General features: G+C 44.5%; 1 protein-coding gene and 1 long non-coding RNA gene across 3 annotated transcripts in view; one reads left to right on the forward strand and one right to left on the reverse strand.

The window, feature by feature from the left end:
- SYN3 (synapsin III) overlaps positions 1-26,523 on the reverse strand; it is a 449,127-nt gene that overhangs the window by 102,518 nt on the left and 320,086 nt on the right. The window lies entirely within an intron of this gene.
- Positions 10,688-26,342, forward strand: LOC116854558. The gene is made up of 3 exons (XR_004380190.1): positions 10,688-10,830; positions 16,256-16,379; positions 25,941-26,342. It is a non-coding gene; the product is annotated as an uncharacterized LOC116854558 (long non-coding RNA).

Below are 26,523 nucleotides of genomic sequence, written 5' to 3' on the forward strand. Positions count from 1 at the left end.
ACAGTTGAAGTATATGACATGCGGATGATATCTCAGTAATGTTAGAAGAGCCAAACAAATGGCCTCTGAGGGAGGTGAGGGGTACCCCACTGTTTGAGAAACAGCACTGCTGGATTCACAGGGGTGCAGACTGATCCTCCTTGGCCCCCAAAGGTGGGAGCCCCCACTTCCAGTGCATTTTCTCTGGAAAACGTCTCACTGTGTTTCTAGTTAAGCATGCCCTCCCTCTTCCAGAAGGGGGCTGTGAGGCACCTGGAACATGGTCAGTGTCCCATCCTGAGCTTTTTTGATCAATGCCCAATGAAAACAATTTGCAGATGCATCTCAATGTATGACATTATTTGTGCTTAACCATTTAAAAATTATACTTGTATTACTATGCAGATCCATTATGGGCATGATCAAATATGCATGCAATTTACATTTTATAAGATGAGCTGAAAAAGAAGAAACAGGGAAATCTTCTTTGGGGGGTGATATTTGGGTAGAAATCTGCATGAAACTTACGCTCACACTTTCTTTGTGGCACCTAATCTCGCCCCAGAAATCAGAAGCCCAGTGTGTCTTTGAAATCAACAGTCAAGGTATGTAAGAATATTTAGGAGGGGAATCAGAGATGTGTGGAGGCAGAGCAGGCTCGTAAAGGGAGGACAACTGCAGAAGAGAGGAGGGACTGAGGGGGAAAACTCTAGATGAAGAAATCAGAAGAACCCATGTTCAAATCCCAGTGTTTTAAAGCTACAATAGTTTTCAACTGGGTGCAGTTGACCTTGAGTTTAGCCTTCTCATTTGTAAAATGGGGATAATAGTACTGACCTTATAGGATTGTTCAGAGCATTAACTGAGAGAATGTGATTAAGGAAAGAGGTAAGACAGATGGTGGAAGGAAAGAAAAGGAGGGAGGTGGGAGGAAGAGTTCGGTTCCACAAACATTTACTGAGCACCTACTGTATGCAAGAACCTACTCTCTGCCCAAACTGGATATGGAAGGGAATTTGACTGAATTGCTACCCTTCAGGGAGCCCACAGTTTATTGGGGAGACAAGAGGCATAAAGAGAGAGTCATGTGAGGCCATACATACAAGGGCCCGATGCTGACAGAGGAGGGAGAAGGAGGAGAGAGAGAGGTACCTTCTCCACTCCCAGAAGCTATAACTACGAAAAAGATCCTCCTTCTGGGTGCCAGGTGGCAGCTGTCCTGCCAGGTGAGTGTCAGGTGCCCTGGGGGTGCATCTGCAGCAGGCCCTGGCTCTGTTTAATGCTCCCAAATGAATCTTTTCCAGCCCAAACAAGTAGAGAGCTGGCTAGGCCTGCAAACAGACACACACAGACACACGCACAGGAAGCAGAGTGAACTGCTGGGCAGATTATTTTTGTTTTCCCCTTACCACCACCACGGAGCAATCAATGACATTCCTTTCTCGCCTAAACAAACACGTTTGTGTCCTGGAGCCTGCTAGGAAGTGAAGAAATCCCCTTAGTAGTAGCCTCTCTCCACCTCTGGCCTCCTCCCTCCTTCCATTCTTGGGGAGGCTGTGTGGGGGCGTGAAGCCTTGAGGACTTCTCCTCTTTCTTGCTGTTCTCCAACAGCTGAGGCAGTAGGGAGAACCTAGTTCAAGTCTCTGGAATCATGGAGCCTCTACTAGAACTCAGACTCTGGCTTAATTCTTTTTTTCTTTAAGATTTTTATTTATTTATTTGAGAAAGAGAGAGCATGAGTGGGGGAAGGGGTAGAGGGAGAAGCAGACTCCCCACTGAACTTGCAGGGTCGATCCCAGGACCCTGAGATAATGACCTGAGCTGAAGGCAGATCCTTAATTCACTGAGCCACCCAGGTGTCTCCCCAGCTTGATTCTTGAGAATGATTTCCAATGTCAGGGTGTGAAACCATTAAGGGGTAGGAGGATGGCAAGGTAGGGTGGGGAGGAAGAGGTCTTCAGTTCTAAGAAAATACAGATGGAGCAGAACTGGGAGAGGCCTTAGAGGTAAAAAGGGGTGTTTTAACAGACTTTCCTTCCTCTGCAACAGTTTTCTTAGAAATTAAAAAGTCATGTACAAGGGACTCAATATCCTTCCTTAAGCCGAAGAATAGTTAGAAGAGAGCAAAGAAGTGCGCCTGGGTGGCTCAGTCAATTCAGCGTCTGACTTCAACTCAGGTCATGATCTCAGGGTCCTGGGAGGAAGCCTGGGTTTGGGCTTCCTGCTCAGCAGAGGGTCTACTTCTCCCTCTGCCCCTCCCCCACTCATGCGCTCGCTTATGCGCACGCGCGCGCTCTCTCTTCCTCTCTCTCTCTCTCTAATAAATAAATAAAATCTTTTTAAAAAAGAAAGAGCAAAGGATGTAGGAACAGCAGAAAAATACCTCCTTGTATCTTAAACTTGGCTGCTCTATTTGTTCTAAAAGTGGCATGTGCTTTCATGTTTGTTTAATGTTTGTGAGGCTGGATAATGTTTCTGAAAAATTAACTGGTGATTTTTTTTTTTTTGCTCTGGTTTGTCTTTTGCCCTTGAGATCCTTTCTGATTTGAGACATTTGGCTGTTCTGTGGTCACTGCCTCAGGAAAGGGATGTGACAGTAAAAAAAAACAAGAAAAAAGGAAATACCTCCCAGCTTTTGAGTTTCAAAGCCTAAGTCCTTAGGAAAACCCAACGCTTCATGGCATAGCAGGCTATAGATTTGGGAGAGCAAAGTCTCTCACCTCTAAGAGGAGAAAAAGAATTCCCCTGTCTGGGAGAAAGGGGAGATGAGGAGGTAAAACCATAAACGTGGATACTTTTGTGGGGAGGGAATAGGGAGCTCTACCCTCCTTCTCCAACATGGGTAATGGGGGACAGGTGGCAAATCCCAATGAGGTTTCATGGGATTCAGGTGCAGAGGGGACTTATACACTCTTTTCTGGGAGAACTACATCACTGGGGAGGCAGCAAGTCTCTAGAGACAAAATGGTAGGTGGATGGAGCCTCCAGCAGAACTTCCTGTGCCTAATAAGAGGTCTAAGAAGAGCAGAAAAATTCCTGTGCATCCCAGAGGGACAAAGAAGCAGCAGAGGGACCAGAAAGGAACCAAAGGAATGGAATTGATTGGATTCAACCTGGGTGGACCATCCACTCAGGACCATAGGTGACAGGACTGACACTGACTGTTCCCTCCCAATACCTTGGAACTAAATGAAGCTCCCAAACTTGGGCACAACTCTAGGAGAAAGGGAGGGAACCCCAAATTGACTGGGTATTGTCCATGTCAGTGCTTGAAATAGAAAATCAGTTGAACCATAGAAAAATCCAGTTCCATTTCTTACATCTGACTCATTTGGGATGGTGGTGGGCTGAGATTCCTACTCACATGCTTACTTGATGTTGGCAGTTGTCATAAAGGTTTATGTCTGAGTGTTAAACATTTCTTGAGTACTTCTCTGCACTAGATGTTTTTGATAGATGATAGATAGATGATAGATGAATAAAGACAGAGCAGAATGTATTATAAGAGGTGCTCCAAGAGGATATCAAGGCAGTGTTACAGATGCAGGGATACCCTCTCAAGGTGTCCCCAGGCTCTGCAAGCTCTGGGTGAGGTTTTCCCAGGTTGGAGTGAGGGGTGGAGGCACTTGATGGGGCTGCCTTTGTGGGCAGTCTGAGAAACAAAGATATGGTGGGAAGGACAGAGGTGGATGTTGCAGGAATACAAGGACAGCACGTATGTGTCCCTTTCCTTTGTGGTTCGATTTCAGAGGAGACAGGCTAATGGTGGGTATTTCAGGTGGAGCAGGTGGTGTGAGTAGAGACATGCTGGGCTTCTGGTGGGGGGATTTTTGGTGAGCAGCTCTGCACAGACAGTAAGAAGCCATCAGGGTAAAAGACAAGGTTAATTCCCCAGAAGCCCCTGCCTGGTGTGGCTGGGCAATCAAGTAGACCTCCCTGGGACTTGAATCAGCTCGGGTGTGTATATCCCTGGGACTGCCACAGGCTCGTAGCTGGTCTGGTCACTTGTTTTACCTGTCTGGATTTTCTCTCTTCTCCTTATTCTCTATGTCATGAGGAAACCGGCCTTTGCCTGTGGAAGACAGCATCAAGAATGTCCCTTCTCCAGGTCTATGGAGACCAAACCCAAGGTGAGTGGGAGGGGAATCAAAGGATCTCTGAGAAAGTCTCTTGGCGATCTTATTCTGAACCTGCTGAGGGCTCTTCCTCTAAGGTGGTAGGCATAGGAGGCTGGGCTGGAGTTCCTGGTGGTTCCTGCAAGGATATTGGTGATGCTTAGATGTAGTGCCTAATAGACTGGAGTACATCATGAGACAGTTACTCTCTTTCAAAGTGACTGTTCAGCCTTTGGATTCCATCAAGGAGAATCTCAGCTTGGTGTTCTTTATCCCCACACCTGCCAACTTTCAACTTGCTCTTGGAGGTCACAGAAGACAAGGGTCTCTAGCATGAATTTCATAATGTTTCTTCGTTTTTGTAAAACTTTTTGTGGTTCCCTTCTTTTGTTTATGGAAGGAGACATTGGTTTTCCATTTATGGGCATCATTGAGTTCCTTTTAAAATATGTTTAAGGAATGCCTGGGTGGCTCAGTAGGTTAAGCCTCTGCCTTTGGCTCAGATCGTAATCTCAGGGTCCTGGGATCGAGTCCCTCATCGGGGTCTCTGCTCGGCGGGGAGCCTGCTTCTCCTCTCTCTCTCTCTCTGCCTGCTTGTGATCGATCTCTCTCTCTCTCGCTGTCAAATAAATAAAATCTTAAAAAAATACATTTAAGTTAAAATGGATCAAATTTAAAGAATAATTAATAATTCTATGAATTACAATTATGGATATTTCATGAATATGGTAAAAATTGTATAGTTTGTGACTGATGATTGAAGTCTGAGGACACCCAATTTTGTCCCCAGTCAGAACTCTGCCCTCAAGGGTATAATGGGAAACACATAGCATTGGTGTAACACATATGCACTTGAGACTTGATTTTGGGGGTATGACCTTCGGAAGGTTGATTAACTTCTCAAAGCTTTGGTTTCTTTAGCTATAAAATGAGAATGGGGCAACTGCGTGATGGGCACTAAGGAGCACACTTGATGGAATGAACACTGGGTGTTAAATGCAACTGATGAATCACTGAGGTCTACCTCTGAAACTAGTAATACACTATGTGTTAATTGATTTTAAACAAATAAAGAAAAAGAACAAAAGATGAGAAGGTACTACTTCATGGGGTTGTTGTAAGGATTAAATGACATAAGGCACATAGAGTAGAAACTGAATACAGAGCTTGCTGCACAGTAAATACTAAGGTGAACAATTACAGTTGTTGTTGTTAGAAAAGTACCCTTGGAATACTGAGGTATTACTGGTTGCTTATTTGATGAGCTTGTGAATTTACATTCTTTCCCCACAGTACGTGTTTTTTTTTAATCTTTTTTTTTAATTGAAGTGTAGTTGACATACAATGTTATATTAGTTTCGGGTGTGCAACCAGATGATTCAACAATTCTGTATGTTACACAAGAGCTACCACAATAAGTATACTCACCACATAGCATTACTACAGTCTTATTGACTGTCCTGCCCATGCTGCACTTTTCAGCTCCATGGCTTATTTACTTTATAACTACGTGTCTGTACCACTTAATCCCCTTCACCTATTTCACATTCTCACAGTGAGTTTGGATGAGGATTGAAGTGAAACCAAGAGACCTTGGGTGTGGGGGAAGAGTTGGAAGTAAGGAAACAAGAATGTCCTGACCATATACTGTCACTGAGTGCCTCATTGTTACTAATTCTTCCCCCTCTCTGTATCCCACTTCTTGCCAGGTGCCTTGGAGTTCCCTCCAAGGAGGAATATACATTCCTGCTCTTAATTTCGGATATGGCCACGTGACTTGCTTTTGCCAACAGAATACTAGCAGGCAGGAGGCAAACGGTGGGGTAGCATGTGCTTGGGCAAGGCCCTCCTGTCCCTCTGCACTTGCCCTGCTGAGGATTGCCTGGCCAGGTCACTAGTCCATGCAGAGCCAAGCCCTGCAAGGCCTAGTCTGCATCAGCTAATTCCCTCACAATGGCTGTTTTTCCAGCCACTGAGCTTTCGGGTGTCCTTTAATGCAGGATAATTGTGCTGATAGTTGTCGATGATGCCTACTATGCACTTGCTAAGGCGCTTTTACTTAGTTGTTGAATTTGGTTCTCAAACATCCCTGTTTGCTAAGACTTGGAGAAACCCAAGGAAATGGACTTGGAGAAAGCCCTCCCAGTCCATGGTCATGCAGGGGAAAGAACAGAGCTTGGAGGTGACCAAGAGTCCCAGAGCATGATCTTTCCACTACATCATGGAAGAATGGGGTGGTGGGAGGCAGAACACCATGGGACTGGTTTCACAGCTGGGCCTAAGGCTGGTCCTGTCTATAGTCATCCCTGAGACCACATTGGCCAACATCATAAATCTAGGACTATGACATCACAGGATGACTCAGACAGGAGGGGGCAGGACAGGGAAGCCCTGGCAAAGGGATGGGTGGTTATAAAACCTCAGTCTAAATAGGGACAGGGTGGTAACATTAGTAGACAGGGCTGGGTCACAGAATCGGGTGGTTTGGGTCAAATGATGACTGAAATTTATTTTGGAAAATATTTTCCCAAGTGTCTCACTGAGCCTTGTGGGAATGAGAAATTGATGGGGAAAGCCAAGAGGGAAAGCTGACAAGGTTGAGAAAGCATGACCAGCAGGGGTTCATTTCATAAAATTCAGGGCATCAGATGTTCTTGGGGGTAAACTCTTGCTCATCCTTTAGAACACTTCCTCCATCCCCCTGCCATGAGATCTGTCCCTGTCATAAGCAGACTCAATCCCAAATCCCTCTGTTAATCCTTCAGTGATTAAGTAACACCCAACATTTACTGAGTGAGTACTAAGTGCCAGACACTGTTCTTAGCACTTTACACCTTTGTTTACCCTCCCAATTTTTTTTTAATGAAAAAAAAAAGGAATAAGCACAAGGCAGTGAACTGAAAAACCCAAGCTCATACAGCTATTAAGGTACTGAGATTTAAATGCTAGAGAGTATATTATTTTAGAGAATTATAATATATATTATAGAGAATTACTCTACTGGTGTTTACTGCACAGTGTTGTAATGATCCCATTCTATTATTAAATGAAATAATGCACATTAGGCACTTAGCTCATTGTCTAACATTAGGTAGAGTGCCCCAAATATTATTATTAATACCAAGTCCTACTATATTGGTATGAATTTATTTATTAACTTCTAACAGCTGCTTCCACAATTATCTTTAGGGAGGGAAGATTTTGTGGGGAAAATAGTTTGGTGAGTGGTTGGGATGGAAGGTGAACTTCCCTAAGGGCCTGGCATAAGCTAGAGCCAAGGCCTCATGGGTGTCAGGGAATGCCCTGCACAGGAAAATGAGATTTTGGAGATTTGGTGAACTGGGAGGGTGTTGAGGATGAAGATGAGAGGGCAAGGAAGACTCTGTGTCATGAGATGTGACCCCTTCCTTGTACCCGATTATGGTCACCAGTGCACTTACTAAATACACCATTCCTAGTGGGAGAGATTGTTGTTTGTGGTGGGAATGGGAGAAGCAGCTGTACTTGATGTTATGGTTGATATGCTGTGGGATGATGGCCTGGGGGATACCAGTGCCCCAAAGACTGTGTGTACTGGAGAGAATGAGCCCACCAGGGATAAGCAAAAATCCAAGGGAGGCCAAGGAATTTCCCTTAGATCCTAAAGGATCAGGAGATCTCCATCTGACATCTGGGTAAGGTTGTTATTACCAATGCCATTATTAACATTCCTTTCTCTACAGAATGCATGCTTCTGGAAGGCACTGCTCATTCATCTTGGCTTCCCAGGGCCAGCTCAGTGTTTGGAACTGAGCAGGCCTTTGACACATGGTTCTTGAGTGAATGAATGAAAATACTTTGAACTAAGGTCAACAATGCCTGCTCAGATGTATGCCAACTCAGCCATTCTGTGTGTGTGTGTGTGTGTGTGTGTGTGTGTGTGTGTTTAAGTAGGATCTATGCCTAATGTAGGGCTTGAACTCAGGACCCCAAGATCAAGAGCCACATACTCAACTTGCTGGCCCAGCCATGTGCCCCATCAACTCAGCCATTCTTAACATCTCTTCACAAAGAGGTGTTCTGAATATCGTAGTTTGTTCATATCTGAAATCATGGACCAGCTTGCCATGTATCTGATCTGCTCCATGCTTTTCTAGTTGCTACTGATGCCACACCCAACTGTATCTCTGGAATCATTCCTTGGACTTGAATTTGAGTATGGTATTTTATAGGCCTTGTGGCTGCCATTTCCTCCTCCTACCGTGGGTTGACATTAGAATAGTGGCTCTCACCTAGAGCCAATTTTCCCCTTCAGCAGACATTTAGTAATATCCAGATATATTTTTAGTGGTCACAACTAGAGAGATTGATATTGGCATTTAATGGGTAGAGGCCAGGGATGTTTCTAAACATTCTACAATGTCCCCTGTCTTGGTCAGCTGGAGCTGCTATAACAAAATAACATAGACTGGGTGGTTTAAGTGACAGACAATTATTTCTCACAGTTATGCAGTCTGAAAGTCCAAGATCAAGGTGTTGGCAGATTCAGTTCCTGGTGAGAGCCTTCTTCCCTGGTTTGTAGAAAGATACCTTCTTTCTGTGTACTCATGTGGTCTTTTCCAGGTGTGTGAATGTGAACAGAAAGAGAAATCTCTCTTTCCTCCTCTTATAAAGGGCACTAATCCCATCTCGAAGGTCCTAGCCTCCTCACTTAACTAAACCTAATTATCTCATAAAGCCCAAATGCCATGTCCAAATACCATCACATTGGAGGTTAGGGTTTCAACATAAGAATTTTGCGGAGACACAAATGTTGAGTCCATAACACGCCCACAACCAGGAGTTACTTAGTCTTTAATATTAATGGTGCTGAGGTTGAGAGACCCTGCATTAGAGTGTTATGGTTAAGAGTCTACATCTATTGGAATGTAGAAGAACTGGTTTGGGTCCAACCTCTGCCAGTTACTTGAAGACAGAGATGAAAATGGTATCTACCTTGAGGGTCAAGAGGATCAAATTGAGTCTGACCAAGAGCTAGCTCCTGCTCTCTTCTTCCTGAAGTTCCCACCCCAACACACACAGTTAAAGTAGCAATGACAGCCAGATTTCTCCATGGCCCAGGGACAGACCTCAAGTGGGTTGAGGTGGGTTCAGATGCCTCCAAGTCCATGTGTTACTAATTCAGAGGCCAAGCCTGGAGAAGCTAGTTCTTTGTCCCAGAAACCATGATGTGCTTCTGTCCTTCTGTGCATCCAGGTCTGGGGAGTGAGCACCTTTGCTGGAAGTAAATAATTGTTTATCTTTCATTGTCTTATATCCTAGGGAGTTAGTTTTGGGGCATAACGTAATTGTGAATGTAAACAGATACATGCAACTAGGCAAATTAGATTTATATAAATCTGGTTTTACTAAAGGAAACCCTTTTCTGGGTGGGGGTGGGGGGACAGACAGCTCTTTCTAAGAGCAGTAGCTCAGTCTCAGAATTTATGCTATAAGGATGTACTGCACACTGACAGACTGTCAGAGCAGGAAGTGATGTTAGAGACCATCTCGTCAAATCCCCTCACTTTATATTTGAGGAACTGAGACGCAAAAGAGCACAGAAATTTCCTCAGGATCACATTCTAGTTAGTGACAAAGAAGTTACAACAGAGGGCTCCTCACACCCTGTCCAGGCAGATGCTAACCCCACCATGCCACCTCTTGCTAAAGGGAGCCCATCTCCAATTAGATGTCAAGGAAGAAATGATTTCCTCTTACATTTGAAGCTCAAGCTTCATGTTAAACAACAATTTGATTTTCAGAATCATCTCCTGCAATGGGGTTTTATTTGAATTTCTCTTTTCTTCTCTTGGCCTGGAGGCGGCATTGAGGCAATTCCCTCTGTGGGTGCCTCACTCCATACGTAAACACATGTCTACCATATATACACAGGCGCACACATTTGTCATTCCTTCCCAGAATGACTTAATGATTTCCATGTAACCAATATGTTGCAGCTGTTGGCTTCCTTCAGGCTGAAGCACTCAAAAAATCATCAGTTATCAAGTTGCCTTCCCGCCACTGCTTTTTCCCAGCCCCGTACATTTTCTCCCTCTTTCCTTTAAAAAACAAGGTAAGAAAAAAAAAAAGAAGGTAAGAAAATAAGTTGAGACAAAAATACTGGGACCCTACTTCGAACCAAATCCTGGCCCGGGGTCTGCAGGTACTAGGCTGACACTATGTTTTAGTGGGAGGTCTCCCAGTAGGAGACAATTTTAGTTCGCTCCTCCATGGCAGACAACATCCAATCAGGAGATGAAGTGGGGAAAGTTTGGGGGTCAGGAGGCGGGAAGTGTGTTTTGGAGAAGACAGTGTACCTAGTGGATGTGGTCAGAAAGCCTAGGGTGCATATTCTTACTCTGCCATTTGCCAGCTTTGTGACCTTGAGAAAATTGCTCAACGTCCCTGAGGCTCAATTTCTTTAATCTGCAAATACCACCTGAAGGTTAGAGTGCGTGTCCAGGAAATGCATCTGTCTCCACCTGTCAGCTTCTTTTCCCAACCTTGCTCTCTGGCCCATGGAATGTAAGAGAGAGGTATTTTCTGTGAACAAGTAACACTGACCTTTATTACCTGCCTGGCTTCACCCATGACTTCTTCCAGAAACTGTTTACCTGGACAGAGGCAGCTCCTGGGACCCATGTGTGGGACTACAGTGCCCAGATGTCTCCTGTCGGCCCCATGCCTTAGAGAAGAGACTGGTCACAGCCAATAGGTAAGTCCCTTAGGAGCAGTCTGGACAGGCCAGATTGCTTAAAGCTTATTGTCTGTTTCATATCCTTCACGTACCTTACCATTCTACTCTCCTTCATCCTGACTTTTTTTTGTCTGAATTCTACTCCCAGCCTCAACTCCATCCTGCTCATTCTGCTACCTTTTCACCTTCTCAAAGCCTGGTTCCAGTCTTACCTGATTTTAAAAACGAATCTGTCCTCTGTGACCTCCTCAAGCGACCCCCGATCAAGTTCCTTGACTCCATATTCAATGCCTCCTGTGGTCTGGCCCCAGCCTTATCTTCCCCTGGTCCCCTTCATGTTCCCCCTTCATATGCCATCCAAACAGGACAACTTGCCTCATGACTTCCTGTCTTTGAGCCTTTGCCCTGCCGTGTCATTCTTGGAACAGCCTCTCTCTCTCCCGGTCGAAGGTCAATATCCAGCTTAAAGCCTGCACTCCCAAGATGCCAGGCCTGGCCCTCTCCCACCTGTTCAGCTTTTTGCTTCTCTGTGCTGGGGTTGGGGTCCATGCCTTGGAATGTCTCAGTGTCCATCCCTTATTTCTTGGCATTTACCACTTTCTACTTCATATTGTAGTTAGTTGTACATAAGTTGTTCTTTAGGCAGAACCATAAGGGCAAATGCCCGTGGGAGGAAGACATGATATAGGGAGGTCCAGAGAGGAGGGAAAATAAAGTCGGCCTTCTCCACCTCAAGGGTCTATGGGAGGAGGACAGGGAGAGAGAGAAAAGCAGAGGGAGGGGCTGGTGAGAAGCTGGGTGCCTGCATCTCCTGAGTTAAAGTGCCATTTCTGAGAACCTCTCTGGGTTGAGGAGAAAGCTGATGAGGAAGGTGAGGGGGAGAGGGGACTTCTGCCTGATGGCCTTCTGGGAAGAGACCTCCTCACAGGCATCGCATCCTCCCTGCCCCCGCCTCCCTGTGCTCTATCAGCCTCAGCCCAAGAGAGCCTGATTCTGCACTCTGGAGATGCCTTCTGTTCTCCTGTGACATGGAAAGGAAGCAGAGGCCTCCATAAGTGCCTGAAGGGGAGTCGGAAGTTAGTGGAGAGGTGGCTGGGCTCTTGTTAAGGAAGGTTGTTGCCGCCAGGCCCAAGTGACCCTTCTGCCAGGGGCCACTCACGTTCAGTTACAGACTGGTCTGACCCGGGCAGACCTCAGTGAGGCTGGCAGTGCCAGTGAGAGAGGCAAGCATGAATACATGACAATTAGGATGGGTTGTAAGACTGTTTCTCAGTTCCTGCTAGATACCTGTTTTAATTCTTTCTTTAGGGTCTCAGGAACAAACAAACAAAATCCACCCAACCAGAACACAAACGATTTTGTATTAGAAATCCACGTGCTCTACAGCACCAGCCAATAAATAACATCACTCAATAGACTAATAGTAATATTAAATATAGAGTAAACTGCATATTCAATAATAGATAGGCCCTATATTTGGGGAGAGTTTCTAACAACTCTCTCATAGGACATCTCATTTTTAAGTTCATTACTAAATTTTAGAATCCACTAACAGTCATCTCTGATCCCAGGCAACATGATTCAATGTGGAATTAGGAAGGAAGTGTCCTTCAGAGTCCTCAGCATTTAGCCCCATGTCTGCCGAGCACGAGGGAGGGTGGGGGAACGAAGGACATGTGCAAAGGTGAGATAATTAACTTCCCCAGCAGGGGCTATGAGAGGCAGCAGAAGGGGGCATTGAGCTAGACCTTGAAGAATGAGCTGTTGTCTATCTGAGAGAGAAGGTAGGGTGGGCATCCCAGGTATAGGGAACAGCATGTGCAAAGAGATGAAAGCATCAGGAAGCATAATGGATTTAGTGGTGGATATCACTTGGTGATATCTAGGAGACAGATTCAACTGTTAATGACAGTTATTTTATAATGAGCGCTCATAGATTACATGTTTTACATTAACCCATTCTATCTGATGATGACCCTATGAGGTAGATAAATCATTCCCACTCCATAGATGAGGAAGCTGGGGCACAGAGGGGTAATAACACTCAAGGTCATGTAGCTAGGAAGTGACTGAATCAGGAATCAAAGCTAAGTAGCATGTCGCACTAGGTTAACCATCTCTCCATATTATCTCATTTAATCCTTCCCAGAGTGATGCCCTGAGGTGTAGATACTGACAGTATAGAGGCACAGAGATGTTTGCTAACATGCCCAAGACCACACCCCCAGGAAGTGGAGGAAAAGAGATTCCAACTCAGGCAGAATCTGGAGCCCACTCATAACCTTGCACCTGTTGGCCTCCAGGCCACTGACCGAACTATTGAAATTGCCAGCTTATAGCTAGCTGATTCCCCCTTGAGAGGTTGGGCTACATGAGGGCAGGGACCATGCATAATTCTTGCCATTGTATCCCTAGCATCTGGCATGCTGTCCAGCACATGAGTGCCCCATCTGTAGAGTATTTGTATTTTAAACCATTAAGAAGCAGCACAGTGAACTCCTTAGAGCCCAAACTCCAAAGCCAGCCTCTCTGGGCTCACATCCCAGCTCAGCCACTTCTATCGGTGTAATCTTAGGCCATTTTCTTCACTCTCTGTACCTGTGTCTTTATTACGAAAATGATGATGATAATAGCACTAACTTTATCAGGTTGTTGTACTGAGTCAGCACACAGAAAGCATCTAGGTGAAATTCTCATGTGTAATGCATTCTTCATAAGTTTTTGCTAGCATTCTGGGTGCCACCCAGTTGCCCAGTGTCTGTTTTAGGGAACAGGGAGACATCATCATATAACTCAAATGATGGGCAGATCTGTAGTTCTCTCCAGCAAGTTTGGAGCTAAAGTTGGGGCTAAAGAAAATGGAAGAAATACAGCGGTCTTGGGTGTTTGTGATGACAGTTGACAAAGATGATATCTGACCCAACACTGCCTTCAGAATGCTTATCCCTGGGCTCTGGACGCCCCTTCACCGTATATTGCATGCATCTCTCTTACTGTGCCACGTGCTATAGGAAGGCATGGTTTAGGGAAATGATGCAGGTTTTAAATTTTATCTCTGCCAGTGAGTAGTGGTGTCACTTCAGGTAAATTCCCTAATTTCAGCTGTGTCTGCAATGAAGTGGGGATTATGTAACAAAACCTACCCCAAGGGGTGCAAATTCAGGGGAGTGACCTAAGTATCTGACATGGCACTGGCATTGAGCAGACCCTCAACACACATTTGCCACCCCTTCCTTCCTTCCAGCCCATTGTTTGCCTCTTCTTCATTGCTGAAATCTCCCACAATGCCTTGCAGAGAGTAAGTGCTTCACACAATCCTTGATGAGTGCATGAAGGAAGGGTTGTTAAAGGCCCTGAGATGGCTTTGAGGACGTTAAAACAAGCTGTGGGGGAGGAGGGAGGAACAAGGGAAAATGAGTGGGGGGCCAGGAGGGGACCTTTCCGTTGTATGTAAACACAGTAAAATTTACTTTTAAAAGTTAAGGCAGAGCCTTACTGGGGAGATGAGGGCAGCCAAGGTGGCTCCCAGAGTCTGGGTGTGTGTGTGTGTGGGGGGGGAACTGGAAGAAGGAGGTGGATGAGAAGCTGTCTTCCTGTGCTAACAGCCAGTCCCAGCCTTCCCTGGATGGGTGGGCCGGGAGCTGCCAGTGCTTGGGAAGCAAGCTTGGGTGACCTGGGCTGCAGATGGAGCTAGTGTGTATGAGAGGGAGAGGACACTGCTGAAGGCTGGGTCTTGGGTCACTATAGCAAGGGACAGGCTGATCCAGCCCTGGCAGGTCAGAAGCAGGGCAGCTGACATTCCTTCTCAAATTACAAAAATACAAATCTCTCATGCTTGTCAAGGGCTTTGTAATTTGCACAGTCTGTAGGATGACAATGGAGTTACCCATCTGATCCATGAGGCATCATGATCCATAGATGCCATTACCCCATGTGACTGATGGGGAGTTTCAGGGTGTCAATGGGATTTTTGATGAACCTGCAATAGGTTGTATACAAAGATGAGGGTGTAATTAATTTCCTCTGTGGTTAAAAAGGGCACATTGAGCTGGTTCTCGAAGGATGAGCTGTTGTCCATCTGAAGGAGAAGGCAGGGAAGGACTTTTCAGGGATAGGGAATAGAATTTGCAAAGGGATGGGAGCATGAGGAAGCATGGTGGACTTAGTGATAGTAATAGTAACTATCCCTAACATATTTTGACAACATACACGTGCTAGGCACTGTTTAGAAGCTTCACATTCGGTTCAATCAATTCTCACAATGGTGCAGTTTGGTAGATGCACTTGGATCTCCATTTTACTGATGAGGAAATGGAGGCATGGAGAGGTAAGTGATTTCCTTAAGGTCCCAGTGGTAACAAGTGGTGAGTCTAGGCCTGGAACCTACTCAAGACAGGCAAGCAGGCTGATCAAGGTGTGAAGGGGTAGGTGATAAGGGATGAAACATATGGTTAAAGAGGTGTAGTGGGCCAGATGAAAAAGGAAGCCAAAGGTATTTGGATTCTATCCTGTTGGCAATGGGGGGCCATGGATAGTCTGAGCAGGCAATTGTTAGAAAAATCAGTGTGGCACAGGGCAGAGGGTGAACTGGAGAGAATGAGGTCATTATGGATGTACTGGGGAGATAGCCAGACCCTTTGTTCTTACATATGGGCCAGGCTGCTCCTTCATCTGGATATCCAATGCCCACTCTGAAGCTCAAGTCCATACACCATCAAGACATGGGTTATTTCATGAGCTCTCCTGGGAGACAAGGGTCCCATGTGGACCCTATGATATAGCTGTGGCACTTTCTGCATCACATTCTCTGTGTCCAGTGACTGCATTTCAGCTATTTCTATATTCCTTGGATTGCCAGACATCCTTTACCTCTATATTCAGCACACTAGCTAGGTTCCTTATCTCCCCAGGAGTACAGGCCAGTATTAGAGTCCTTATGAAGATACTTCAGAAATTCTCACTGGAAAGCTCTTCCACCAAGTATAACTATAGACAAGTGTCTGCTCTAGACAGATATGCTGCTTTGCTTTGTTCTTCACATAAGCGTGGGCTGACCTGGCCAGGCAACCATAGTGGCAAGTCAGGTGACAAGTGATACCCACTAGTCCCAGCTCTGAAACTAGATGTGTGACCTTGGGCAAATCATTGTACCTTTCTGTGCTGCACCCAAGAAAGAGGAGGTTCTACTAGACAATATAGACAATGTCTCTATTCTCCTCCAGCAAACAACATTTGTTGTTTCTAGAACTTTACTTTCAAGTGTCTGATTTCACTGATTCGTGTAACATGTTTTTGTAACTACAGGCACTGTGCTAGGTGCTAGGACCACAGTGGTACAAGGTAGAGAGGGCCCTTGCTATCATTCTGGCTGATTGTTTACAGTGACTGATTCCATCTAACATCCATGAGCTGAGCACTTATTACTTTCCCAATCTTTTGGTAGAAGTTGTGGCAGACACAGAGAAGATGAAGACATGGTGTGTGCTCTAAAGAAGCTTTTTGTCCAAAGCTACCTCTGTAAGGGGAGACCAGTCAGCTACATGTGGACACAGCCGACTTCTTAAAAGGTATTGTTTTTACCCTTCACCTGTAAGTACAATCAGATAAGTAGCCATGCCAGACCCTGTTTCTTTTGGGCATTCCTTCCAGGTCAACCCATCTCTGATAAGGGCCCCAGGAGCATAGAGTTGTAAAATGAACATGGCTCAGCGTGCCCACAAGATGGCGGCATTCTAGTATTTTCCCCAACAGCCAAGGTCATTGGGAAACTGTGCCCTCTGTTGGTGTGGAGGAGAGAGACCCCTTCATCTCCTACAAGGGCTGAGAAGAGGTCTTATCACCAGTGTTCAGTGAACATACTGATCTTCTGGAAAAACCTGGGGGAATGGGGAGCAATGGTGGCCGGACAAAGGAAAGGGGTACTAAATGTCACCTTATTCAATCCAACAAATCTTTCTGGATGCCTTCCCTGAGCTTCCCCATCCCCAAGTTTGTGTTTGATGATCTCCTCTGCGCTCCTCCACCAGAGCACCTACCATATTGAATTTCCATTGTTGATTTATTAGCTTTCTCTTCGATCCAGCTAGGACCATGTTCATTTCCTCTCAGAACCCCTGATGCCTATGCAAAATCTAGCTCAAAATGAGCACAAAGCTCTTTGTTGAATGAATGAAGTTTATCCTAAGAAAGAACTTAAAATAGACTCTCGCTTGAATACCATCACCCAGGTGAGGCCATTAATATCTTTGTCCTCAAAAATGGAAGTTGGAAAGATGGGAGATCAAGAGATGCACTCCAAAACACACTAATGTGAGTTGTTGGAGGAATGGCCAGGAGGATCACCTTTACATCTACCTCTGCTCAAAGGAGATCAGGTTGTCCACCTAGCCAGAGCATCAAGGTCAAGAAGATGGAAAACTTGGTGAGTCTGGTACCCATTGGAGAAAACTGCGGCCTTTAATCTGGGTTTTTACTTCACTTCCATCTCTAACCAGGGAGGGAGGCATGAGTTTTAGCACTGAAATAGGGTTCATTAGCTGGAACAAGCGAGTTCAACCTGCTCTTTTGCCACCTTCCACTGAGGCCCCCTGTCCTGGCATCTGGCACCTCCACCTCTGCTGCTGGAGCTCCAGTAAAGAGGAAAGCAGTCAGAGGCACTCTGAAGGGCCCAACCTCCTTGCATTCCAGACCCGGCCAAAGCCAGCCCGTGGAACAAGTGGAGAGCCCCTCTTGGAGGAAGTGATTCAGAAACCGCGATGGCCTGGCGGCCCGCCGTGACTCACAGCACATCAATGGGGGAATTGTCTGTGGAGGCTGAGAATACCAAAGCTCTTTTCTTTCCTTCCTTTCTCTTTTTTTTCCTTTTCTTTTTTGCCCTCCCTTGGCGGCACTGCGGAACACCAGGGCTGCCCAGAAACATGTGTTTCTCATCATTGGCTCCAACAGCCGCCTTGGAGGACCGGGGAGCAAACAAGACCGAGAGGGAACAAGCCCCATGGGGCAGCTGTAGCAGTTAAAGGGGGCCCTTCTCTTTCCCTGCACCTTAGTGCTATTTCACCTTCCTCATCAACACTGACATCCCCAAAGAACATCTGGAATGGAGGAGAATAGAATTTTGGATCCAGGAGAAAACTTAGGAGTATGTCTCTTCCAATACCTTTGTCTACAGATGAGGAAGCTGATGCCCCAAGAAGGGAAGTAAGTGGCTCGCCAAATACCCCATAGCCAAGTTACAGCTGACGTCTTGACGCAGTGACTGCATTTTCCTGTACCCCAAATCAGGAAATGTGGTTGACAAAGGATGAATTTTTTTTTTTCATGAATAGCAAAAACTGAGAAGTTGCACTAAGTCTCATTATAAATCTATCAATTGTCCTTTTCCCCTTATCTACCAGTCTCAGGAAACTGGTCTGCACAAGGTCACTTGTGAGGTCATTTGCAAAACCTACAGGCCATTTTGCAGTCTTTGTCTGACTGGCTATCTCTGTAGCATGTGGGTTTTCATGCTCACTTTTGCCTCCCTACCTCTCTAGTTTCTCCTTGTTGGCATCCTTTGCTCCTCATCTGGCTCGCAAATGTCCAAGCTGCAGAGAGTTCTGTCCTAAGCCCACATCCATGTTCATGGTTTCAATGCCTAAAAATTAGCTGATGACTCCCAGATCTTCACTACAGTTGTTCATCTTTTCTGGGCTACAAACGTGTATGCATAGCTGCCTTCTCAGCATCTTCTCTGGATGCCCCAAACTGAACTCACCCTTTTCCTCCAAAGCTCTCTGACAGCTTCGACTTGATTGCCAAACAATGATGGGAAGAGGATGGCTAATATTTCAAAGCATGTGCTTTGGAATCTCATAGACCTGGGCTCGACTCCCAGATATGCCACTTAAATAGCTATGGGGCCTTGACCAAGTTACTTAACCTTCCAATTTCCCCATCTGTAAAATGGGGATAATAGAAATACCTCCTTCATAAGACTGTCGTTAAGAGGAAATGGGCTGGGGCGCCTGGGTGGCTCAGTGGATTAAGCCTCTGCCGTTGGCTCAGGTCATGATCTCAGGGTCCTGGGATGGAGCCCCACATCGGGCTCTCTGCTCAGCAGGGAGCCTGCTTCCCCCTCTCTCTGCCTGCCTCTCTGCCTACTTGTGATCTCTCTCTCTGTGTGTGTCAAATAAATAAATAAAATCTTTTAAAAAAAGGAGGAAATGGGTTAATTCAATAACAACAGCACAATACCTGGCGCATAGTAAATGCTCAATACATGTGAGCTATTACTTTTATTATGCATCTCAGCACCCTCCCCATTTGAGCCACACTGAATTCTCACCGTTACTTAAAGACAAAAGGCTCTTTTATTACTTCAGGTCATTCTCCTCATTTAGGATGCTATTCATACTTTTCTCTGAGGTAAACTCCTACCCACCCATCAGACTGAGTCCAACTGTCATTGCCCTTATAAGAAACGAGCAGCTCATTCTTTTGTTCTTATAGAGCACTTTGTTCCATTGCCATAGCATTTATTTTACAGAGTTCTAAGTCCTAAGAAAGCTCGCTCTCCAGTCTCATCTCGCACTGCCTCTTCCATCCCACTCAGCTCAACAGTATATAAGTGCCCAAGAGAGCCACACTGTTGCATACCTTGGGGCCCTCCCGTCGGCCGCTTGCTCTGCTTGGAAAGCCCTTCCTTTCAGGGGACATTCTCCTCTAGAAGATACCTCTTCTGAGCAACTGTCCTGGAAGCCTGAGGCTGGGTTAGCTGTCCTTTTTTTGTGTCTCCACAGGGCCTTCGATGAGTTGCTGTAACACAACTTACTGGACTCCATTTTCAGTGCTGAATTATTTGCCTTCTCCATTTGACTTTACTGTGTCTTCCTCATGACAAATACTCATTGAACATGTGATATGTCCCAGGAGCCGTGCTTGCTCCCATACGGCATGAATGGATGAATGAATTTTCTATTTCAATGTCTATTCTCCCTTCAGACTGTGAGCTTCTGAAGATGGTGAATGGACAAAATGAGAGGAGATGGGAACTGTCAAGGAAAAAACCCACTCATGGCCATGGGCTAGATATTAGAGAATGACTTGTTCTTACAGTAATACTCATCCCACAAACATTTGATACATACCTAGTCTGCATCATGCCCTGTACTAGAACTGAGCCAAATGCCTTGTAGTCTGAAGGCAGGAGACAGCCAAGGCAATGCAAGCTTTATGGGAGGTGTGATCTGTGCCATAATGGTGTTTGCAGAGGGAGACTTACAGTAGGGTGGACTTCCTGGATGTGTGTCCTGGGCAGGTGCACAGAGCCCCATGCTCAGAAGGGCTCCATGCTTGGTTTAAGTCTCTACTGTGTCCACTCTGAAGTTCTTAATAATCTCACCTTTGAGTTTATGTAGAGTAGGTGGTGACCATGGAGCACATACACGAGCAAAAGGGCCTATGTGCATGCACATGTCCACTGCTGTTCCTTGCCATCTGCTTCACAGACAGCCTCCTTGATGCCACATGAGAACAGAATCCCAGTGGACCTGTGATGCATGGGAGTTCAGTGAGACTCAAAGTGTGTGACAGCTGAATAAGTAGGGAGTGCTGACAGCCCTGAGAGGCCATGCTTGCTGTGTGAACTGGCACTTGCTTCCAATGCAGAAAGAAGACAACTGGTGTTCTAAGAAAAACAACCAAGAAATCCTCCCATAGTCTTTTCTACTGGCCCGCAACTTCTGCTGAAAATAACACAGAAGGAAAGGAAAAGATAAGGAAACCCAGAGTTCCTTTTTCTAGTCCTTCCTTACTCATCAGTCAGCCAAAAGTAGAGACTGTTCGTAGAACGCATGCATATTGAGAAGTGGAATAAAACAGTGGAGTTTTTTGTTGCATTTCCACTAATCATCCATATATATACATATGCGTGTGTAAGCTATGAAATATGAATTGTGTCATTTCATTGATTCTACATATGAGCTAAATGCTCTTGTATTTACATATAAAGTTGGCATTACACAATCTAAAAGCAAGTGGTTAATATTCATGTTAATAATTAAAAAATTAACATCTGTAGTTAGAATGATACTGAATAGCAGATTTTAAAAAACCCATGACAAGTTAGAGAGACCATGGAAGAAAGGAAAAGTTTTATGTTTTAGTACCTTCAATGGTATAGTTTTCCTGCATTTTGAACAAGTGACCCTGCAAATTATGTGGCCAGCCTGGACTGAGAGAGAGGAAAGTGTCTTTGAATTACAGCTTTGAGTAGCGCATATGAAGAGCACCTCAGTGGTCCCCTGGTCAGGCCTCCTCTGCTCATCACCTGCCATATTGCATCTGAAGAAGCTGAGAGCTAGAGGTGGTCTCAAGGTCACCCAAGATGCAAATGGTAAGCCAGGGCTAGAATTCAGGTCACTTGACCCCATTCTTAAGTCTAGTGTCCTGCCCATGATATGTGCTTTTCCTTCTGTCAGGAATCCTACCTTAGGGCTTGGAAATAAGATATTCCTATGGAAATGAAACCATCTACTCAGTACATGGGGGCTGATATGCAAAGTACTATGGTTTCTATCCATGGCCAGGAAGGCTTGACCAACACTTGGTTAAAAGTAATACATTGTGTTCCAGGGAAAAGCAAGTGGACACTGTTTTTGTCCTCATCTTTCTTGACTTAGCAGCAATAGTCAATCCAACACTTGATTTACTTGGCCTTTCACATTCCACCTCCCTTAGTCTCTACCTTCCTGACTTTGTAACATTAAAGTGTCTCGGGGTCAGTTCTCTGACCTCTTCTCTTTTTCTGTCCATGCTCATTCCTTGAGTGATCTCATCTAGTCTAATGGGTCTTAAAACAATCTACATGCTAACGACTCATCTATTTATATTTCTAGCCCTGACCTCTCCCTGAATTCCTTCTAACATATCTGATGGCCTACTGGACATCTCTACTTCAGTGTTTAATAGGAATCACACATTTGAGATCCAAAATTCTGCCTTGAAAGTGCTTCCCACCTCAGTTAATGGCAGCTTAATCACACTAGTTGCTCAGGTCCAAACCTTGCAGTTGTCCTGACTCCTTATCTTTCACATTTCATGTCTAACCTAAAAGGTCTCCCTTCAGAATATACCCAGAATCTGACCATTTTCTACTACCCCACTGCCTTGCTTTGGTCCAAGCCACCATCATCACTCACCTGGATTATTCCTACAACTTCTGGACTGGTCTCCCCATTTTTGGCCCTCATCTCTCTTTTAGCTGGAATGATCTCTGTTTAAACCATGTGTCAGACCATGTCACCCCTCTGCTCAAAGCCTCCCAATCATTTCTCAGTTCACTCTGAAAAGTAGCCCAACCCTTATAATGGCTGCAGAGCCTGCCAGCATCCAGTCCTGGGGCCTCTAAGACCTTAGCCCTCACTTGCCCCCCTCATTTGCTGGCTCTGTTCCAGTCATGTGACCTCCTTGCTCTTTACCAGCATCTCTCCCACCTTTGGGCCCTTCTCCTTCTGTTCCCTCTGTGGAATGCTCCTTCCCCAGAAATCTGCAAAGTTCACTCCCTCATCCCCTACAGGTCATTATTAAATGTCACCTTCTTGTGAGGGCTTTCCTGAACACCTATGGAAGACTGTAACCTGCTCCTTCCCCTGCACATTATCTGTTCCTTCTCTCTGGTCTTAATTTCCTATCTCACTTATCACCATTTATAATGTCATGTAGCTGGCTTTGTGTTCTGTTGATTGTCTGTTTTCTCCCATTAGAATGTAACTGCTTGGGTGCCTGGGTGGCTCAGTTGGTTAAGGGTCTGCCTTTAGCTCACGTTATGATCCCAAGGTCCTGGGGTGGAGCCCTGCATTGGGCTCCCTGCTCAGTGGGGTGTCTGCTTGTCCCTTTCCTTCTCCTCTCCCCCACATTGTGCTCTCTCTTAAAAAAAAAAAAGAATGTAACTGCTTATCTGTATATTTTTGTGCCCTTTACTCAAGTGTCTGAGCCTGCCATGAGAGCTAAGGTATAGACCACCTATGGTCAATGATTTGCCCAGATATAATGGACTGCTCAGCTATGCTCCATGAGCCTCTTTGACTTCATATTCCAGCTTCTGCCTGAAATGTGCTTTGCCATGGGTTGAAAAGTCAGGCCATCTTTCAAGGCTTGGTTTAACAGTCATATCCTCTTAGAAGTTTCCCGTGACCTTCACCTTCCTTCACCTTGATTGACCTACTCTCTTCCAGAAAACTAAATAAATAAAATAAAATAAAAACAAGTTAGAGTCTTTATATGACTGCTCATGGGGAAGAAAGTGAATACACACTGGAATACATACATATATATATACATATATATATATATATATATATAGAGAGAGAGAGAGAGAGAGAGAGAGAGAGAGAGAGAGAAGGCAACTGGTCATTTAGCAAATTAAAATGTGCACACACTTTGACCCAACAATGAATTTCAAGGAACTTACCCTACAAAAATCCTGAGCAAGTATACAGAGATATGTGTGCCAAGACTTTGTACACTTTGTAGCACTGTCAGCAGAGGCTGGTTTAATAAACTTTAGTTCTATAGAATACTCCATGCTGATGGAAAATATGTCAAGATACTTGTTAGGTGGAAACTGCCAAATAGTATGCAAGATGTTATCTCATTTATATTAAAGAAAGAATGATGGAAGAAAGAAGAGAAGGGAGGGTGAATGATGGAAGAAAGGAAAGAAGGGAGGGCATAAGGAGGGAAGGAAGGAAGAAGGGAAGGAAGGAAGAAAGGAAAGAACAAAGGAAGGAAGGAAGGGAAGGCAAAATGAAGAGATGAAGTGGTTGTATATTGTATGAATTTGTTTCTAAAGTATGAGAATAAGACCAAGATGATGCATGTGGTAAAAATTATTCTGAAAAATCCTAATATAACCTATAAGAGGCAATATATCACAGACCTGTATCCTTGGGGCTAATAATACATTATATGTTAATAAAAAAAAAGAGACAATATAAAATTCCATCACCTCTCAATGTTTTCCTCCAACATTGGAAAAGATTTTTTTTTTTGTCTTTCCATTGACCACCAGATAAAACAATTATTAGACTGTATTTAGGGCCTATGCTGTGTGAGAACTACCCACTTCGTTGTAAAATGCTAAATGTCCCTTAATTGTTATCACTTCCTGTGGGAGCAGAAGGGGATGCCTCTCCTTCTTGAGCCTCCTCTCAAGTGTTTGTTCTTTGAGGAGAAAGTAGGAACTTCCTGCACTATTTAAATTGCTTATCTGTCTCTATTCATTTTTCTTTCCTCTGAGCATATTTAATGTTTGGTGTGACTCTACTATATGTATGTGCCATTTACTTTTTACTTTTATTCTTTTTTAGTGTTTGAATTCTATATGAGCACATATTATTTTTATAATGAGTAATGAGATAAAAGTTTGAAAATCACCTCAAAGATGCAGAAAATAAAGTATATGACAAGATTCTAAATTAGCTTTTTAAAAAAGTAATCAGTTGTGTACTGTGGGAAAAAAGGGACACTGTGGAAGTGGAATTGTTAATTGTTATTGTCTTTTCAATGAAAATGACAATTGGTTTTGTGTCTTCTCCCTCCCTCCTTCCTTCTTTCCTTTCTGTGGCTTTTGGTGTTGCTGGAAGCTGCTGGTATTTCAAGGAGGCAGCAAGACCCTTGCAGAACTGATATAAAGGGACTCCCTGGGCATGGAATTAAGACCATCCCAACACAATGCACGGTTCACAAAAACGCTCTAGGTGATCTACTTAGGAGGAGGGCAAGGAAGAGGAAAAGGTAGTAGGGTGTTTTGTTTCCCATGACCCCTCTGTCTTCCAGGATCTTGCTCTCTGCTCCATAAAAGGCCTCAGTGCTCAGATGCTGCTGCCAATTGCCCCCACTGAATCCAGAGTGGGTCCAAGCTTGTGGTGCCTATGTCTCTAGGAGCCACATAACTGCAAGGACTCAGTCTTGTGTTTCCCACACTCTTAGCACAGTCCTGACATCTAGGAGGCACTTGATGAAATAGCTGGCACTTTTTTTTTTTTAAAGATTTTATTTACTTATTTGACAGAGAGAGAGTGAGGGTGCACGAGCAGGGGGAGTGGCCAGCAAAGGGAGAGGGAGAAGCAGGCTCCCTGCTGAGTAGGGAGCCTGATATGGGGCTCCATTCCAGGACTGTGGGATCCTGGAATGTGGGATTATGACTTGAGCCAAGGGCAGACACTTAACTGACTGAGCCACCCAGGTGCCCCTAGCTGATATTTACTGAGCTCTTACTATTACATGCCTGACCTAGGTTAACTGTTATAATTTCTCAAAAGTCCTATGAGGCAGGTACAGAAATCTCTATTTTTCAGATAAGGATACCAAGTCATTGAAAGGTTAAATAATTTCCCCAGGCTTGCAGATCTGGGATTTGAAACCAAGCTGTTAGACTCTAGGGCTAGTCCTTTTAACTACCATCCTATCTCCAAAAACTATGTGTTGAATAAATAAACATGATGAGTGGATCAGATCTCCCTTATGAAGGTCCTGTCAGAAGATATTTCTCTAATAAAATGGGGGGTTGGAGTAGCATGCGTAGGAACTGAGTCATTCACACTTTCTAGCTTGTCATCTCTTGTGAGCCAGCAGGCTGGCTCGGGTTAGGGCCAAAATTCTTTGGGAAAGAGACAAAGTGAACCATAGGTTCTGTTCCAGAATTCTCTAACAGACCCATTTAGCCCCAACCTCCAAATGAGGTTCATTCACTCCAAACCACCAGTTTGGAGTCATAAACATTAAATGCAAAGAAGACAGTGGGGAAAGGAGAACAGGTTCTGAGAAAACCACCCTTTCCACTTGCAACAGTTGGAGTAACCAACTAGAAAAATGTCAGAACTATTAAAAGTAAAAAATGATAACAATAATGGTGGGTACATTGTTTTCTAATATCCAGTCTCCTCTTCTTCCATTGTTAAATAACTATTAATTTATAGCTATATATATTGCTTTCCAGACTCAAGGATGTATTTCCCAGGCTCCTTTCAAATTAGATGTGGTCAGATGACTATATTCTGGCAAGTGAGATTTAAGTGGAAGTGTCATATGACAGCCTCTGAGAAACTTCCTTAAAGGGGAGATGACACAAATATTTTTTCCCTCTTCAGCTTTTTCTCCTTCCTGCTGGCTGAAATGCAGATGTGATGGCAATGACAGAAGCAGCCATCTTGGGCCATAATACATCAATATCAACAATTCGCAGATAAAGAAACTACGAAGGGAGTGAAGGCAATAAGCCAGAAGGAAATGAGTCCTCAGGTTTTCATGGAGCAAAGCCATCAAGATGTGGATTACCTACTTTTGGACTTGAATGCACAAGAAAATTAAACCTTCATCATATTTTAAGGCATAATGTTTTGGCTCTCTGTTACTCATACCAATTAATAGACATCATCATGATTTCTTTGAAAAAGTCTAAATTGGTAGTCAGAAGACTTGTTTTATTTCTACTTTTGCCTCTATTTTATTATGTGATTCTAAGTTCTCCTGTTCCTAACCTAGAAATTAGAACTAAATACAGCTCTTCTACATGTGTTGTCTGTTTTTATAGTAAAATACATTTAATTAAAAGGAGAACAGAGATCTGTGAAGTGAATGCCAAAAAGGTTGAAGGGATATGGTTACACTGTTGTCTTTGGCTTTGGGTTACCAGGGGGAGGAGACCTCACCTTAATCAATTAATTTAAGTGC

This window comes from Lontra canadensis, unplaced genomic scaffold (genome assembly GCF_010015895.1).
Source record: "Lontra canadensis isolate GAN:19392208 unplaced genomic scaffold, GSC_riverotter_1.0 scaffold93, whole genome shotgun sequence".
Lineage (NCBI taxonomy): Eukaryota > Metazoa > Chordata > Mammalia > Carnivora > Mustelidae > Lontra > Lontra canadensis.